We start from the raw sequence: 11,230 nt of genomic DNA, 5'->3' as shown, positions 1-11,230 counted from the left end.
TTGATTTACTTCCATTTACACCTTTTTTTTTTGTTTTGTTTTGTTTTTTTTTGTTTGTTTGTTTTTTTACACACTGGGTAACCCTGCGCAGACCTATGGCTACAAATTCCATACATATGTGACTGAGTCCCATATGTTGGTTCAACCTGTCCTTTTGGACGTCCCACAACAAACTCAATAGGCTTCCAAAGGAGCTTTTCATCTCACCCTCTACCTCCCAAATCTGTCTTCAGAGTCTCCTTTCAGTCTGTCATTGTCACCTCCTCAGCCTCCTGTGTCCCCCCTCTTCTGTCCTCCATATCTAATTGATAACCAAGTACTTACCAATTATCTCTCATAAATAACTCTACAATTAATCTATAGTGTATTTTCATTGATTCTCTCATTTTTCTAGCTTTATTGAGATATAATTAACATACATACTGTATAAGTTTAAGGTGTACAGCATAACGGTTTGGCTTATACATATTGTAAGATAATTACTGCAATAGGTTTAGTTACCACCCATTATATCCTAAAGATACACTAGAAAGAAGAAGAAAAAAAAAGAAAATATTTTTCTTATAATAAGAACTCTTAGGATTTACTCTCTTAATTTTCCTACATATCATACAGCAGTGTTAAGTATAGCCATTATGTACATTTACATCCCGAGTTCTTATTTATCTTATAACTGGAAGTTTATACCTTTTCACCAACTGTCTCCAATTCCTCCACCCACCCCACCACCTGCCTCTGGTAACCACAAATCTGATCATTTTTTCTACAAGTTTTTTTTTTATCTTTTTAGATTCCAGACATAAATTAGTTCATACAGTATTTATCTCTTTTTTTGTCTGACTTATTTCACTTAACAAAATGACCTTAAAGTCCATTAATGTTTTCACAATTGGAAAGATTTTCTCATTTTTTATGGCAGAATAATATTCCATTCTTGTATGTATATACCACAATTACTTTATTTGTAAGTGAACACTTAGATTGTTTCCATATCTTGGTGATTGTAAATAATGCTGCTATAAACATGAGAAAGCAGATATCATTTCAAGTTAGTGTTGTTTCCTCCTAATATATTCCCAGAAGTGGAATTACTGAATCATATGATAGTTCTATTTCTAATTCTTTGAGTTTACAACCATTATTGCTTTAAATGTATTTTCTGTCCCTTTCTCTTCTCCTTCTGAATTCCCATTATGTGGATATTGTTTCTTTTTATTGTGTCCTTTAATTCCCAGAGGCATTCTTCATTTTTTTTCATTTTTTTTTCTTTTTATTCCCCTGACTGGATAATTTCAAAAGTCTTATCTTCCAGATCACTCATTCCTTCTTCTGCATGGCCAAGTCTGCCTTTGAAGCTCTGTATTGAATTCTTCAGTTATTATATTTTACAGCCCTAGGAATTGGGTTTTTTTATATATTTTTTATGTCTTTGTTGGACTTCTCATATTATTTATGCATTGTTTTCCTAATCTTCTTTAGTTTTCTGTGTGTTCTTGTAGTTCACTAAACTTCTTTAAGAGGATTATTCTGAATTTGTCACAGTCCATAGACCTCCACTTCATTAGGATCAATTATTAGAGCTTTATGAGTTTCCTTTCGTGGGGTTATATTTACCTGATTTGTCATGATCCTTGATTCATATGTTGGTATCTGTACATTCGGGTAAGTGGTCTTTACTTCCAGACTTTACAGGTTCACTATAGCAGAGACAGCTCCTTACCAGCCAGCTTGGTCTGGGTTTCTGGACATGTCTGTTGGTAATGTCCTGGGGCAGATGGACCTGCTATTAGGGTCTAATTTGGGGCAAGGTAACTGTTTACACTCTGAGGTCAGGGGTGTGATACTCAGAATAGCTGCTGGGACTGCTGGCTTGATTCCCTTCCCAACTGAGGTTGTAGGATGGGCTCTGCTATTGCCTAGACTCTCTACTCAGGTTTAGTAGACAGTCATGACCGAGTATTATACTCAGCAGTAGACAGGGCAGTAGGACAGGACCCAGGTCTGCACAACTCATTGTTTGGAGACCCAAAGAAAGCAAGAGTGTACATCGAATACCTGGTCTGGTGAAGCCACTACTGGTTTTGCTTTGTAGACAAAGAAAGTCACAGGCTGTGCTTTCTGTTCAAGTGTTACTGTAAGCCGGGCTGTTGGATGGGCTACACAGCTTCCCATGTGATCTGGTAAGTTTCCCTGGTCAGGTGGACTGAGGCGTTACCCACCTGTTGCTAACAGGTGAGGCTATGAATTATTTCCCTGTCCAGGTGCAGCAAGTGAAGCAGGTATAAGGCCACTAATGCTCTTTGTTTGTGATCTTGACTTAAGCCATCCTGTGCCCCAAGTTCCCGGGCAGAACAGGACCACTGGCTTTACTCTGGGGACCATTAGCTCTGTTCATCCACCTCTTAGTCCAGAGTTGCTGGGTTACACAGTGTTCCTGCCAACCCTTCTTGTCGGATGGGGCTGTGGGCCATGCTCTGCAGCAAGTGGGGCTATAACACAGGCTCTTCGCTAGGGAGGCCTAGGAAGGCCCACTCCACCAACTCCTAAATTTTCTTGAACAGGTTTTCTGCTAGGGAGAGCTGGGAGCCGGGAGCCCCAATTTACAGCAGATGGGGCTATGACTCAGTACCTCTGCTGAGCGGGGGAAGGCCAGTCTACAGCAAAAATCCTTGTTTGGGGACCCAAATTAGGGAGACCTGCACCCTACTGAATTCCCTGGTCAGACTGCCCCCTCCCCTGACTTGGTTTGCAGATGAGCAGAACTGCTCTTTGGGATTACTATTTCAGCCGTGCTGGTGGGAACTCTGTCTACCAAGATATGAGTGCTGGTTATTAGAAGCCCCTCCTCACTTGTTCATCACAATTTGATTCTTAGTAGTTGAGCCCAGCAGATTGCCCTGTGATCTCCGTGGGACGAAACCAGAGTAAGGGCTCCCACAAAATGATCCACAATGCTGAAGGTTCTGGATGTACTTCTTGGGCTCTCTCTTCCCACAGTGGGGAAGTGTAGCTGTTCTTCTGACCCTTCTAATGCAGTCTGTCTCAATTTCTGTGGTGTGTATGATGGGAGGAGGGGTGCCTCAGCCTCATTCCTGTGTTTCTAGATTGTTTCATTGGTATCTTGTCCATGAGTAGTTGTTGCTTGTTCTTTTATGAGAAGGAACAAAGTCAGGAGGAATCTACATTACCATTTTGTACCATTACTCTTCAATTCTTTCTTTTTTTTTTTAATTGAAATATAGTTGACACACAGTTACATTTCAGGTGTACATGATGATTGAACAAGTTTACAAGTTACTCTATGCTCACCATTTGTCACCATACAAAAATATTACAATACCATTGACTAAATTCCCTCTGCTGTACCTTCCATCCCTGTGATTTATTCATTTCATAACTGGAAGCCTATGTCTCCCACTCCCTTTCACCCATTTTGCCAATTCCCCTATCCCCTTTTCCTCTGGTAACTACTAGTTGTCTGTTTCTATGAGTCTGTTTCTGCTTTTTGTTTGTTTATTCCCTTGTTTTTAGATTCCACATATAAATGCAATCATACAGTATTTGTCTTTCTCTTATTTCACTTAGCATAAAACCATCTGGGTCTATTCATGTTGTTGCAAAGGGCAGGATTTCATTCTTATTAAATCTTATAGTTGAGTAATATTTATTTATTTGTTTGTTTATTTATTCACATCTCCTTTATCCATTTATCTATTGATGGACACTTAGGTTGTTTCCATATCTTGGCTATTGCAAATGATGCTGCAGTAAACATAGGGGTACATATATCTTCCCTAATTGGTGTTTTTGTTTTATTTAGGTAAATGCCCAAGTGTGGAATTACTGGATCATATGGTATTTCTATTTTAAAAATTTTGAGAAACCTCCATACTGTTTTTCACAGTGGCTGCACCAATTTACATTCCCACCAACAGTGCACATGGGGCCTCTTCTCTCAAAATTTTTGCCAACACCTGTTATTTCTTGTCTTTTTGATTTTACCATTCTAACAGGTGTAAGATGATATCTCATTGTGGTTTTGATTTGCATTTCTCTGATGATTAATGATGAGCATCTTTTCATGTGCCTGTTGGCTATCTGTATGCCTTCTTTGGAAAACAAATTAATCAGATCATTTTTTGGTGTTGAGTTGTGTAAGTTATTTATATATTTTGAGTATTAACTCCTTATCAAATATATCATCTGCAAGTATCTTCTTCCTTTCAGTAGGTTGCCTTTTCATTTTGCTAATAGTTTTCTTTGCTGTGCAAAAACTTCATTTTGGTGCAGTTCCAATAGTTTATTTTTGCTTTAGTTTCCCTTGCCTGAGGAGATTTATCTAAAAAAAATATTTCTATGGACAATGTCAAAGAAATTACTGCCTGTGTTTTCTTTTAGGAGTTTTATGCTTTCAGGTCTCCCATTTAGGTCTTTAATCTATTTGTGTATGGTGTAGAAAAGTGGTCCACTTTCATTCTTTTGCATGTAGCTGTCCAATATTCCCAGCACTATTTATTGAAGAGACAGTCTTTTCCTCATTGTATATTCTTGCTTCTTTGTCATAGATTAATTGACTATATACATGTGGATTTATTTCTGGGCTTTCTATTCTGTTCTATTGATCTATGTGTCTATTTTTGTGCTAGTATCATACTGTTTTGATTACTACAGCTTTGTATTGTCTTGAAATCTAGAATTGTGGAACTTCCAGCTTTGTTCTTCTTGATTACTTTGGCTGTTTGGAGTATGTTGTGATTCCACACAAATTTCAGGACTATTCTGGTTCTGTGAAAAAGATCATTGGTATTTTGATAGGGATTGCACTGAATCTTTAGATTGCTTTGGGTAGTATGGACATTTTAACAATATTAATTCTTTCAGTATATCAACATGGAATATCTTTCCATTTATGTCATCTTCAGTTTTTTTCATCAGTGTTTTATAGGTTTCAGAGTACAAATCTTTTACCTCCTTTGTCAAGTTTATTCCTAAGTATTTTATTCTTTTTAGTGCAATTGTAAATGGAATTTTTTTCTTAATTTCTCTTTTTGCTACTTTGTTATTAGTGTATAGAAACACTACTGATTTCCAGGTATTAATTTTGTATCCTTCAACTTTACTGAATTCATTTATAACTTCTAATGGTTTTTTTTTGGTGAAGTCTTTAGGGTTTTCTCTGTATGAAATAATGTCATCTGAAATAGTGAGAATTTAACTTCTTCCTTAGCAACATAGGTGCCTTTTATTTCTTCTTCGTGTCTGATTGCTGTGGCAAGGACTTCCAGTGCTATCTTGAATAATAGTGGTGAGTGGAATCCTAATCTTGTTCCTGATCTCAGAGGAAAGGATCTTAGTTTTTCCCAACTGAGTATGATGTTAGCTGTGGGTTTGTCATATATGGTCTTTTAATGTTGAGGTATGTTCCCTTTACACCCACTTTGTCGAAAGTTTTTATCATGAACAGATGTTGAATTTTGTCAATGCTTTTTTTCTGCACCTATTGAAATAACCATATGATTTTTATGCTTTGTTTTGTTGATGAAGTGTATCACATTGATTTGTGAATATTGAGACATCCTTGCATCCCTGGAATAAATTCTACTTGTTTGTGGTGACTGATCCTTTTAACGTATTATTAAATTAGGCTTGCTAATATTTTGTTGAAGATAATGGAGGATTTGTTGATATATTTCGGAGCTTTCTTTCCTCTTACTTTTTGGATTAGTTTGGTATTAGGATTAGAATAGGTATTAATAGGTATTTGGATTAGAATAGGTATTAATTCTTCTTTAAGTGTTTGGTATAATTGACCTGTGAATCCATCTGGTCCTGGGCTTCTGTTTCTTATGAGTTTTTTGATTAGTGATTCAATGTTGTTACTTGTAATTGATCTGTTCAGATTTTCTATTTCTTCCTGAGTCAGTGTTGTTAGATTGTATGCTTCTGGGAATGTATCCTTTTCTTTCACGTTGGCCAATTTGCTGGCATATAATTTTTTTGTAGTAGTCTCTTACAATCCTTTGTGTTTCTGGGGTGTCAGTGTTACTTCTCTTTCATTTCTAATTTTATTTACTTGGGTCCTTTCTTATTTTTCTTGATGAGTCTGGCTAAAGGTTTATCAATTTTATCTTTTCAAAGAACTAGCTCTTGCTTTCCTTGATTTTTTTTTCTATTTTTTAAGTCTTATTTCATTTATTTCTGCTCTGATTTTAAATTTTTTTTTTTTTGTCAACGTTTTTTTTTATTTTATTTTTGGGACAGAGAGAGACAGAGCATGAACGGGGGAGGGGCAGAGAGAGAGGGAGACACAGAATCGGAAACAGGCTCCAGGCTCTGAGCCATCAGCCCAGAGCCCGACGCGGGGCTCGAACTCACGGACCGCGAGATCGTGACCTGGCTGAAGTCGGACGCTTAACCGACTGCGCCACCCAGGCGCCCCTCTGATTTTATTATCATTTTTTCCCCTACTGGCTTTGGGCTTTGTTCTTCTTTTTCTAATTTCTTTAGGGACAAGGTTGGATTGAGATTGAGATTTTTCTTGTTCCTTGAGGTAGGCCTTTATTGCTATAAATTTCCATATTAAAAATAAATTGAATGGATGGATGGAAGAATAAATAAATAAATAAATAAATAAATAAATTCCATCTTAGAACTGCTTTTACTACATGCCAAAGGTTTTTGGAACATTGTGTTTTCATTTGTTTCTATGTATTTTTCTATTTCCTCTTTGATTTCTTTGTTTATTCATTGCCTGTTCACTAACATGCTGTCTAGCCTCCACTTGTTTGTGTTTTTTTTCTGTTTTTTTCTTTTTTCTTGTAACTGATTTCTAATTTCATACAATTGTGGTTGGAAAAGATGCATATGATTTCAGTCTTCTTGAAGTTATTGGCTTGTTTTGTGGCCCAACATGTAGTCTATCCTGGAGATTGTTCCATGTGTACTTGAAAAGAATGTGTATTCTGTGGTTTTTGATGGAATGTTCTATCTCTTTTATGTCCATCTGGTCTAATGTGTCTTTCAAAAACACTGTTTACTTATTTATTTTCTGTCTGGATGATCTACCCATTGATGTAAGTGTTAAAGTCCCCTCCTATTGTATTGCCGTCACTTTCTTCCCTTATGTCTGTTAATATTTGCTTTATGTATTTAGGTACTTCAATGTTGGGTATGTAGATATTTACAATTGTTACCTCCTCTTGTTGGATTGATTCCTTTATCATTATGTAATGTCCTTCTTTGTCTCTTATTACAGTCTTTGTTTAAATTCTATTTTGTCTAAGTATTGCTATCCTGGCTTTTGTTTTTCCTTCCATTTGTGTGGAAAATCTTTCTCCATCCTTTCACTTTTTAATCTGTGTGTGTCTTTAGGTTTAAAGTGAATCTCTTATAAGCAGCATAGTTGAGTCTACTTTTTAACCATTCCTGCATACTATCTATTGAATGGAGCATTTAGACCATTTACATTTAAAGTAATGATGATGGGTATGTACTTATTCCCAGTTTGTTAATTATTTTCTAGTTATTTATGTTCTCTTATTTCTTATGTGAAATTCTTGAATGGTGTAATCTGTCTTCCATATTAGTATAAAAATTGCTGTTCTGAAATAAAAGCCTCATGTCATCTAAAAATCCACTTTTGACTTCTACTAAAGTGCATTGTATATAATATAAGCCCCATAAAGTGTTTGGAGGCTTTTAAGTGAATGAATAGATGAACTGGATGATTGACAGTTGAGTAGGTTCAGTCATAGTATTTTCAGATTTATTAGCTATAAAACAATTGTTGGAAGAATGCCAACCATTTAAAGCCATTTGCTTATCCTTAACCTTTGAAACAACTGGCCATATCACATCAAACTATTATAGATAAAGTTGTTTATCAGTTTCTTGATTTATTTTATTAAATCAACCAGAAACAATAATTGTACTTTATATGAAATTCTGGAATTGAATATGTCAATAATTATAATCCTAATAACTACAGTAGGATGTCTACAGTATTACACCATGGATTATTTCCTAGTGGCAATTTAAAGTTCAGAGTTCTTTCAGTCCCAAACCCGTATACATTGTACAACACAAAGGAATACTCTCCCTTAACTAAAAGTGACTAATTCTTAACCACTAAATTGTAATTCAAAACACATTCTTTATAAGTGTATCTAGACACATTTCTGTAAAGCTAAAAGCATCCAGAGATATATACCACTCATCTTGCTATAAATTTAAATGCAATCCTGACCTGTATTTTTATGAATTAATAAAAATGTTACTTGGGCAATCCAGGTTTTGCAATTAATCAAGAGAACTGTATCTTTAAGAGAGTATCCTAGCAACCTTTCAGCAAGCTCAGGAAAGACCCAAATGACAATATACACCGATTTAATTATGCTGCTGGCTCTATCAAACTTTGCAGTTAATCAAAAAAACACTTAAAAACAGAAATAGAAATTAAGTCACAGCTGAAAATGAGAACAGGCGAAGGAATGTAAGGGGAGAATTTCATAACTGAAAGATAACTTTTTACTTGCTTATCAATAGAGTAGAAATGAAATTGGTAAAATTATAATTCCACAAGGAAGTTGGTAAAGTTACGATTGCTGTGAGTGTTAGAACCACTATTATATTGATTAAGAGATTGCTAGTCCAAGGCCAAAATTACATTGGGATAATCACAGCTTTAAGAATATATTTAAGTTGTACAAGCCCACTACATTTTTTATTTTTTATTTTTTTTTATTTTTGGGACAGAGAGAGACAGAGCATGAACGGGGGAGGGGCAGAGAGAGAGGGAGACACAGAATCGGAAACAGGCTCCAGGCTCTGAGCCATCAGCCCAGAGCCTGACGCGGGGCTCGAACTCACGGACCGCGAAATCGTGACCTGGCTGAAGTCGGACGCTTAACCGACTGCGCCACCCAGGCACCCCCAAGCCCACTACATTTTTAATGGCCCATCCAATTGTACATTTCCTAGTGGTAATGCATTTTATGGGAACTAAGCCCTTGAAAAACAATGTTTCTCCTGAGTACACATTTGGAAATGTAGCTAATTTCATAACCACCACTTCCTTCACCCACACTCCCCCTACCTCATCATCACCACCATCACTATTTTGCATGGCCCAGTACTGGGCACCATCTTCAACTGTTTATATCTATATCTGTTTATAACAGATTATACAGCAACAGGTATGTCCTTGATGAGGTGGGGGTTTTTGGTAAGAGCCATATAAATCAAGGAACTCAGAGAAAGGCAGATGGAGACTTTGTATAGCAAACAAAATCCAAATTCATAAAACATGGCCTACTTGTGTAGGTAGAGGTAGGTACTACCTCTGGATGTACATCAGAATTCTTATTTATGTGTCTTCAAAGATGCAAAAAGTGGACACATGAGAAATTTGAATACTTCTAATTTTTAACATATTCCCTGTTTATAGGCCAATTTCATTTAGATAATTTTAATGTTTCTTAAACCTCAAGCAAAGAAGTTACTTGCCTGGAACATTAAGTAGACACACATACACACGCACACACACACACACACACACACACACATTTTTCTCAAATTTTGAAAAAGCTAAACTTTTAAATTTAATAAACTTGTTGCTATACCAAAGTGCATGCCCTACAAAGAATGTCAAATTTAAACCATATTGATTAGTTCTTCAGGAAATGCGGTAGGACAACATTTTGAGGGTTTTTCTGGAAGGTTAGGGACGATAGGCTATGATAGAGGAATGACATATGAACCACTCCATCATTTTGGTGCTTGTGTTTCCAATGGCATTCCTCTTCCCTGACTAGTTCAACTCTTCTGATACGTAACAGAGGACTGACTGTTATAGACCATAACTGTTGTAGCCATAAAAAAGACAGTGGTTTGTTTCTGGTCCAAAAAGTACAGTGTGAGGGGGCGCCTGGGTGGCTTGGTCAGTTAGGCATTTGAGTCTTGATTTCACTCAGGTCATGACCTCATGGTTTCGTGGGTTCAAGCCCCACATTGGGCTCTGTGTTGACTGTACAGAGCCTGCTTGGGATTCTCTCTCTCTCTCTCTCTCTCTGCCCCTCCCCTGCTTATGCTCTCTGTCTCTCTAAAAATAAAATAAACTTAAAAAAAAGTGCAGTGTGAGGGACAAAGGTGAGTTCATATACTGTACGTTCACACTATGATCCCACGCTGTGCTAAATTTCAATTTGCAAAACCCTGCAGGTAGCCAATCTAAGTAGAAATGCCCCTCAACCCCTCACCTACTAGTGTTAGCTCAGAGCACTGGTTCTCAACCTTGAGTTGCATCAGAATCCCTGGAGGACTTGTTCAAATACAGAATGCGTTATACCCAGAGTCATTGATTTAGGAGGTCTAGGGTGGAACCTAAGGATTGGCATTTCTTCTTTTAATGTTTATTTGAGAGAGACAGAGAGCAGGGGAGGGGCAAAGAAAGAGGGAGACAGAATCTGAGGCAGACTCCAGGCTCTGAGCTGTCAGCACAGAGCCAATGCAGAGCTGAATTCACGAACCACGAGATCATGACCTGAGCCCAAGTTGGAGGCTTAACCGACTGAGCCACCCAGGCGCCCAAGAATTGGCATTTCTAACAAGTTCCCAGGGGACACTGGTGAGGCTTGGGGGGTGGGCAGGAGACACACTTTGAGAACTAATGCCTAAAGAATAAAGCAAACTTGTTTATTTAAAACTAGACCTCAGAGTTATGGGCCCCATTGATTCTGGACCCCAGTAGTAATGTTTGAGTGGTAACAGATTCTCCTGGCATATGTTCTTTGGTTCTACTGATTCTCTTTCTCTGCTGAAAAATATTTTGGATACAGAACATAGAGATTTGTGCTGATTATTGAAGGAGTTCTTCTGTAAGTGCTTAGGAGAGTAAATTAGGATGTCACTGACATTAGAAACAAACTGTTGGAGGTAAATTTAAGAACAGGAGGGAAGTCCTTGTAGAAGAAAAACAAAACTGCAATAAACCCATGTTTCTAGGTGTACCCAGAGGTTTTCAGTATCCCAACTGTGTATATATGGTAACTCTCAGGTTCTTTTTATCAGTGTGAAAAAAAACCCTGAAGTCTATGATGTCCTGTTACAGATAGTGTGAAAAGTAGGCCTTACCAGGATCCATATTAACTGGGACAAAAATTCTGAAATTTGATATTCAGGTCAGTTAAAGAGAGAAGAAAAACAGCTGCCCTTGGCCATGCTATTCAGGACA

The sequence above is a fragment of the Lynx rufus genome, unplaced genomic scaffold, assembly GCF_022079265.1.
Source record: "Lynx rufus isolate CCGP_SWC_20201006 ecotype Redwood Valley unplaced genomic scaffold, mLynRuf1.p SCAF_6, whole genome shotgun sequence".
In the NCBI taxonomy this organism is placed as follows: domain Eukaryota; kingdom Metazoa; phylum Chordata; class Mammalia; order Carnivora; family Felidae; genus Lynx; species Lynx rufus.
This window is presented reverse-complemented; position numbering follows the sequence as displayed.